Source organism: Oncorhynchus nerka, linkage group LG11 (genome assembly GCF_034236695.1).
Source record: "Oncorhynchus nerka isolate Pitt River linkage group LG11, Oner_Uvic_2.0, whole genome shotgun sequence".
NCBI classification, from domain to species: domain Eukaryota; kingdom Metazoa; phylum Chordata; class Actinopteri; order Salmoniformes; family Salmonidae; genus Oncorhynchus; species Oncorhynchus nerka.
The window spans coordinates 24281658-24290171 of NC_088406.1; the positions used below are offsets into that span (position 1 = coordinate 24281658).

At 42.6% G+C, this 8514-nt stretch overlaps 1 protein-coding gene across 1 annotated transcript in view; it reads left to right on the forward strand.

Annotated features, from left to right (window-relative positions):
- LOC115126092 (calsyntenin-2-like) overlaps nucleotides 1-8514 on the forward strand; it is a 546721-nt gene that overhangs the window by 413772 nt on the left and 124435 nt on the right. The gene's annotated exons all lie outside the window — the stretch shown is intronic.

Consider the following 8514-nt stretch of genomic DNA (forward strand, 5'->3'; position numbering starts at 1 on the left):
GTCTCAAATCTCTCGAAGACTGAAACAGGGTTCCTTCAAGAATTTCCCAGTATTTAGCGGCATCCATCAATCCTTTAATTCTGACCAGTTTCCCAGTCCCTGCTGATGAAAAACAGTCCCATGCTTCACTGTGGGATCAAGTCAAATCAAATCAAAGTTTATTTGTCATGTGCGCCGAATACAAACCTTACAATGAAATTACTTAGAGGCTCTAACCAACAGTGCAATTTGTAGAAAATAAAAATAAAAAGTGTTAGGGGAACAATAGGTAAGTAAAGAAGTAAAAATAACAGTAAAAGGACAGTTAAAAATAACAGTAGCGGGGCTATATACAGTAGTGAGGCTATATACAGTAGAGAGGCTATATACAGTAGTGAGGCTATATACAGTAGAGAAGCTCTATACAGTAGTGAGGCTATATACAGTAGTGAGGCTATATACAGTAGAGAGGCTCTATACAGTAGTGAGGCTCTATACAGTAGTGAGGCTATATACAGTAGAGAGGCTATATACAGTAGAGAGGCTATATAAAGTAGTGAGGCTATACACAGTAGAGAGGCTATATACAGTAGAGAGGCTATATACAGTAGCGAGGCTATATACAGTAGTGAGGCTATATACAGTAGAGAGGCTATATACAGTAGTGAGGCTATATACAGTAGAGAGGCTATATACAGTAGAGAGGCTATATACAGTAGTGAGGCTATATACAGTAGTGAGGCTATATACAGTAGAGAGGCTATATACAGTAGTGAGGCTATATACAGTAGAGAGGCTATATACAGTAGTGAGGCTATATACAGTAGTGAGGCTATATACAGTAGAGAGGCTATATACAGTAGTGAGGCTATATACAGTAGAGAAGCTATATACAGTAGTGAGGCTATATACAGTAGTGAGGCTATATACAGTAGTGAGGCTATATACAGTAGAGAGGCTATATACAGTAGTGAGGCTATATACAGTAGAGAGGCTATATACAGTAGTGAGGCTATATACAGTAGAGAGGCTATATACAGTAGAGAGGCTATATACAGTAGTGAGGCTATATACAGTAGAGAGGCTATATACAGTAGTGGGGCTATATACAGTAGAGAGGCTATATACAGTAGTGAGGCTATATACAGTAGAGAGGCTATATACAGTAGAGAGGCTATATACAGTAGTGAGGCTATATACAGTAGAGAGGCTATATACTGTAGTGGGGCTATATACAGTAGAGAGGCTATATACAGTAGAGAGGCTATATACAGTAGTGAGGCTATATACAGTAGTGAGGCTATATACAGTAGTGAGGCTATATACAGTAGTGAGGCTATATACAGTAGCGAGGCTATAAAAGTAGCGAGGCTATAAAAGTAGCGAGGCTATAAAAGTAGTGAGGCTATTAAAGTAGCAAGGCTATATACAGTAGCGAGGCTATAACAGTAGCGGGGCTATATACAGTAGCGAGGCTATAAAAGTAGCGAGGCTATAAAAGTAGCGAGACTATAACAGTAGCGAGGCTATAACAGTAGCGAGGCTATATACAGTAGCGAGGCTATAAAAGTAGTGAGGCTATTAAAGTAGCAAGGCTATATACAGTAGCGAGGCTATATACAGTAGCGAGGCTATATACAGTAGCGAGGCTATAAAAGTAGCGAGGCTATATACAGTAACGAGGCTATATACAGTAGCGAGGCTATAAAAGTAGCGAGGCTATATACAGTAGCGAGGCTATAACAGTATCGAGGCTATAACAGTAGCGAGGCTATAACAGTAGCGAGGCTATATACAGTAGCGAGGCTATATACAGTAGCGAGGCTATAACAGTAGCGAGGCCATAACAGTAGCGAGGCTATATACAGTAGCGAGGCTATAACAGTAGCGAGGCTATATACAGGCACCGGTTAGTCGGGCTGATTGAGGTAGTATGTACACGTAGATATGGTTAAAGTGACTATGCATATACAGTATGATAAACAGAGAGTAGCAGTAGTGTAAAAGAGGGGTTGGGGTGGTGATGGGTGGTGGGACTCAATGCAGGTAGCCCGGTTAGCCAAAGTGCGGGGGCACTGGTTGGTCAGGCTAATTGAGATAGTATTTACATGAATGTATTGTTAAAGTGACTATGCATATATAATAAACAGAGAGTAGCAGCAGCGTAAAAGAGGGGTTTGGGGGGTGGCACACAATGCAAATAGTCCGGATAGCCATTTGATTACCTATTCAGGAGTCTTATGGCTTGGGGGTAAAAACTGTTGAGAAGCCTTTTGGTCCTAAACTTGGCACTCCGGTACCACTTGCCATGCGGTAGTAGAGCGAATAGTCTATGACTGGGGTGACTGGGGTCTTTGACCATTTTTAGGGCCTTCTTCTGACACTGCCTGGTGTAGAAGTCCTGGATGGCAGGCAGCTTAGCCCCAGTGGTGTTCTGGGCCGTGCGCACTACCCTCTGTAGTGCCTTGCGGTCGGAGGCCGAGCAGAAGCCGTACGAGGCAGTGATGCAACCAGTCAAGATGCTCTCGATGTTGCAGCTGTTGAACCTTTTGAGGATCTGTGGACCCATACCAAATCTTTTTAGTTTCCTGAGGGGGATTAGGCTTTGTCATGCCCTCTTCATGACTGTCTTGGTGTGTTTGGACCATTCTAGTTTGTTGTTGAGGTGGACACCAAGGAACTTGAAGCTCTCAACCTGCTCCACTACAGCCCCATCGATGAGAATGGGGACATGCTCGGTCCTCCTTTTCCTGTTTTTCACAATCATCTCTTTCATCTTGGTTATGTTGAGGGATAGGTTGTTATTCTGGCACCACCCGGCCAAGTTTTTGACCTCCTCCCTATAGGCTGTCTCGTTTTTGTCGGTGATCAGGCCTACCATTGTTGTTTCGTCTACAAACTTAATGATGGTGTTGGAGTCGTGCCTGGCCATGCAGTCGTGGATGAACAGGGAGTATAGGAGCGGACTGAGCATGCACCCCTGAGGAGCTCCAGTGTTGAGGATCAGAGTGACAGATGTGTTGCTACCTACCCTCACTTGGGCACAAGGACTATGGTGGTCTGCTTGAAACATGTTGGTATTACAGACTCAATCAGAAACATGTTGAAAATGTCAGTGAAGACACCTGCCAGTTGGTCAGCCCATGCCCAGAGCACCCGTCCTGGTAATCCATCTGGCCCCGCAGCCTTATGAATGTTGACCTGTTTAAAGGTCTTACTCACGTCAGCTTAGGAGGATGGTGTTCTCTGGGTGATGAGAGGTGTTGGGTTTGCGCCAGACATAGCATTTTATTTGATGCCCAAAAAGCTTCATTTTAGTCTCATCTGACCAGAGTGCCTTCTTACATATGTTTGGGGAGTCTCCCACATGCCTTTTGGCGAACACCAAATGGGTTTGCTTATTTCTTTCTTTAAGCAATGGCTTTTTCCTGGCCACTCTCTTATAAAGCCCAGCTCTGTGGAGTGTACGGCTTGAAGTGGTCCTATGGACATATACTCCAATCTCCGCTGTGGAGCTTTGCAGCTCCTTCAGGGTTATCTTTGGTATCTTTGTTGCCTCTCTGATTAATGCCCTCCTTGCCTGGTCCCTGAGTTTTGGTGGGCGGCCCTCTTGGCAGGTTTGTTGTGCCGTATTCTTTCCATTTTTTAATAATGGATTTAATGGTGCTCTGTGGGATGTTCAAAGTTTTGGATATTTTTTTATAACCCAACCCTGATCTGTACTTCTCCACAACTTTGTCCCTGACCTGTTTGGAGAGCTCCTTGGTTTTAATGGTGCCGCTTGCTTGGTGGTGCCCCTTGCTTAGTGGTGTTGGAGACTCTGGGGCCTTTCAGAACAGGTGTATATATACTGACATCATGTGACAGATCATGTAACACTTAGATTGCACACAGGAGGACATTATTTAACTAATTATGTGACTTTTGAAGGTAATTGGTTGCACCAGATCTTATTTAGTGGCTTCATAGCAAAGGGGGTGAATACATATGCACACACCACTTTTCCGTTTGTAATTCTTTGAAACAAGTCATTTTTTAAATTTCACTTCACCAATTTAGACTATTTTGTGTATCTCCATTACATGAAATCCAAATAAAAATCTATTTAAATTACAGGTTGTAATGCAACAAAATAAGAAAAACGCCAAGGGGGGGATGAATACTGTATGTTTGTCTGTAGCTACATTGACTCTTGGCCAAACCTAGCGGGCTGACATATGTGTTTATGTACAGTGTGTGGGTGGGTGACAGCAGCAGCTCCCTCTCGCCTGAGGATGTGTCTGTCTCAAGGTTGGCCTGGTCACGCTTATTGTCAGTCTCCAGACCCTGAACGCAGCTCTCTGATTGGACAAAAGAGACGAGCATCTGAAGCCGGGCAGTGAGAGGCAGAGTACTGGGGCTGCTGGGTAATTTGAGGACAGATCGCTGGCTGTGATTTGAGGAAGGACTGGGGGTCAGAGCGTGACCTTGTGACCGGGGTTGACCATTTGTGAGTCACCATCTGGAGAAGTTCTGTAACATTTCAGAACAAGACATGGCAGCCTGTCTCTCCACAGTCCTTGCTTTCTCCTCCTCATCTCTCTCTCTCTCTCTCTCTCTCTCTCTCTCTCCTTAGTCATCTGTTTGGGCTTGTTGTGGTCAATTTGCAGTCTACCAATTTTTTTAAATTATTGTCCGGCTTCCTAACTATGCGCTCAAGATAAGATTTTCCTGCAGCTGAATCTAGTTGATGATCCCTGGAGTATACTGATAGAGCTAGTCTCTTAAACCTCAGGGGAGAACCTTTCACAGATGCTCAATTGAGAGCATCCTGTCGGGCTGTACACCGCCTGGTACGGCAACTGCACTGCCCTCAACCGCAGGGCTCTCCAGAGGGTGGTGCTGTCTGCCCAACGCATCAACAAGGGCACACTGCCTGCCCTCCAGGACACCTATAGCATCCGATGTCACAGGAAGGCCAAAATGATCTAGAAAATCAACCACCCGAGCCACTGCCTGTTCACCCCGCTACCATCCAGAAGGCGAGGTCAGTACAGGTGCATCAAAGCAGGGACCGAGATAATGAAAGACAGTTTCTAACTCACTGTTAAATAGCCATCACTAACCAGCTACCAACCGGTTACTCAACCCTGCACCTTAGAGGCTGCTGCCCTATATACATAGACATGGAATCACTGGCCACTTTAATAATGTAACACTAGTCACTTTAATAAAGTTTACATACTGTATTCTGTTCTACTGTATTTAGTCAATACCACTCTGACATTGCTCGTCATAATTTTTTGATATTTCTTAACTCCATTCTTTTACTTTAGAGTTGTGTGTATTGTTGTGTATTGTTAGATATTACTGCAATGTTGGAGCTAGAAACACAAGCATTTCGCTACACCCACAATAACATCAGCTAAACACATGTAAGTGACCAATAAACTTTGATTATATTTTTTTTCATTAAGACTAGTATCACCTCTTTCCTCATCATGTGTCTCTAAACAAAAATGTACTTATCAATAGCTCCAACCCCCCCCCCCCTCTACATGAATGTGGGTGCTACCCTGTTACTGTAATGGAGAGAGGTTAGCATGTCTTGAGGGTATGATATTTGTGTGTCTGTAACTTTCATTGTTCACGATTCATTCAGGTTTATCTGTAATCATGGTAGCATCCACATTACTGTAGATGTGTTTGGAAACATAGTCTATCCCTATTTACAATGAAAGTGACTCTAAAATGACACAATACATGATTTAGAAGAAAAAGAAACGCACACCTATTAAGACGAGGTGCTGGCTAGCGGAGTAGAAAACTTGAAAATGAAAGAGAGCCGCACACTCTAGGAGCTCAGATGCAAAAATGTAATTACCAACGTTTCGACAGCAAAGCTGTCTTCATCAGGGTATAATCACAAACACTGCGGGATGACTTGTTTATGTAGTGTCAAAAGACACAGGTGTCTGTAATCATGGCCAAGAGTGGCCTAATATCATTGGTTAATTATCAAATATTAAAATGTCCTAAAAAGAACAGCATACAAACAACAAGTGGATAGCATACGATCATAGATTAATTTGACTACACAAGCTTTCAAACAATTACAATGGCAAATTACAAAGCCACAATTGGTGGCTGACTAAATACTTTTTTGCCCCACTGTATGTTGATGTTGGGGTGGTACTGGAGATGATGAACATGAAGTTCATAAATTGTGAAGTTCCCTTTTAACTTGGACAACTTAGACACCACTGGACGTGCTGTGTATAGCACAGATCATACACTGAGTGTACAAAACATTAAGAACACCGTTCCATTGACTGACCAGGTCAATCCAGGTGAAAGCTATTATCCCTTATTGATGTCACTTGTTAAATTCACTACAATCAGTGTAGATGAAGGATTTTTAAACTGAGACAATACCGACATGGATTGTGTCTGTGTGCCAGAGGGTGAATGGGCAAGACAAAATATTGAATTGCCAAGACAAAATATTGAATTGCCAAGACAAAATATTGAATTGCCAAGACAAAATATTGAATTGCCAAGACAAAATATTGAATTGCCAAGACAAAATATTGAATTGCCAAGACAAAATATTGAATTGCCAAGACAAAATATTGAATTGCCTTTGAACAGGGTAGGGTAGTAGGTGCCAGGTGCACCAGTTTGAGTGTGTCAAGAACTGCAACGCTCCTGGGGTTTTTATGCTCACCAGTTTCCCGTTTGTATCAAGAATGGTCCAGCACCGAAAAAAGACATCCGGCCAACTTGACACAACCGTAGGAAGTATTGGAGTCAATATGGGCCAGCACCCCTGTGGACACCTTGTTGACTCCACGCCCTGACCAATTCAGGCTGTTCTGAGGGGAAAAGGTGGAGGTGCAACTCAATATTAGGAAGGTGTTTCTAATGTTTGGTGTAGACATCCATGAATGTAGATTGTAATTCCTGTTGAAAGGTCTTGGAAACATCCAACAGTTTGTGACTGAATGTAGCTTGTCATCTGACGGTTTAAGACGAGGAAATAAAATAAAATATGCATGACTGAAAGTGAGAAAGAAAAACCAGACAGAGAAAGACAACCTCTGATCATTTGGATATAAACGGTGTCTCAGCTGTGTGTGGAAATTGAACGTCTAAGTGACATCATTTCCTGGGGGCGATTCCATGAAAACGGAGTAGGCTTTTAAATGAAAGCAATCAGAAAAACACACAGGGGATGATTCAGTCACTCTTACAACACTGGAGCGTTGGAATACAACAAGATAGTCAGAAGTGGTGTGTTTTAAATGCAGTCATGGGAGACTGTTAGCACTAGTTAACATTACCTGTTTACACTACCTGTTAAGACTACCTGTTAACACTACCTGTTAAGACGACCTGTTAAGACGACCTGTTAAGACTGCCTGTTAAGACTGCCTGTTAAGACTACCTGTTAACACTACCTGTTAAGACTGCCTGTTAACACAACCTGTTAAGACGACCTGTTAAGACTGCCTGTTAAGACTGCCTGTTAAGACTACCTGTTAACACTACCTGTTAAGACTACCTGTTAACACTACCTGTTAAGACTACCTGTTAACACTACCTGTTAAGACTACCTGTTTACACTACCTGTTAAGACTACCTGTTAACACTACCTGTTAAGACTGCCTGTTAACACAACCTGTTAAGACGACCTGTTAACACTGCCTGTTAAGACTACCTGTTTACACTACCTGTTAAGACTACCTGTTAACACTACCTGTTAAGACTGCCTGTTAACACTACCTGTTAAGACGACCTGTTAAGACGACCTGTTAAGACAACCTGTTAACACTGCCTGTTAAGACTGCCTGTTAAGACTACCTGTTAACACTACCTGTTAAGACTGCCTGTTAAGACAACCTGTTAAGACAACTTGTTAACACTGCCTGTTAAGACTGCCTGTTAACACAACCTGTTAAGACGACCTGTTAAGACGACCTGTTAAGACAACTTGTTAACACTACCTGTTAAGACTGCCTGTTAACACAACCTGTTAAGACGACCTGTTAAGACGACCTGTTAAGACAACTTGTTAACACTGCCTGTTAAGACTGCCTGTTAAGACTACCTGTTAACACTACCTGTTAAGACTGCCTGTTAAGACAACCTGTTAAGACGACCTGTTAAGACGACCTGTTAAGACAACTTGTTAACACTGCCTGTTAAGACTGCCTGTTAAGACAACCTGTTAACACTACCTGTTAACACTGCCTGTTAAGACTGCCTGTTAAGACTACCTGTTAACACTACCTGTTAAGACTGCCTGTTAAGACTGCCTGTTAAGACAACCTGTTAACATTACCTGTTAAGACTGCCTGTTAAGACTGCCTGTTAGCACTACCTGTTAGGACGACCTGTTAAGACAACTTGTTAACACTACCTGTTAAGACTACCTGTTAAGACTACCTGTTAAGACAACTTGTTAACACTACCTGTGAAGACAACTTGTTAACACTACCTGTTAAGACAACTTGTTAAAACTACCTGTAAGACAACATGTTAACACTACCTGTT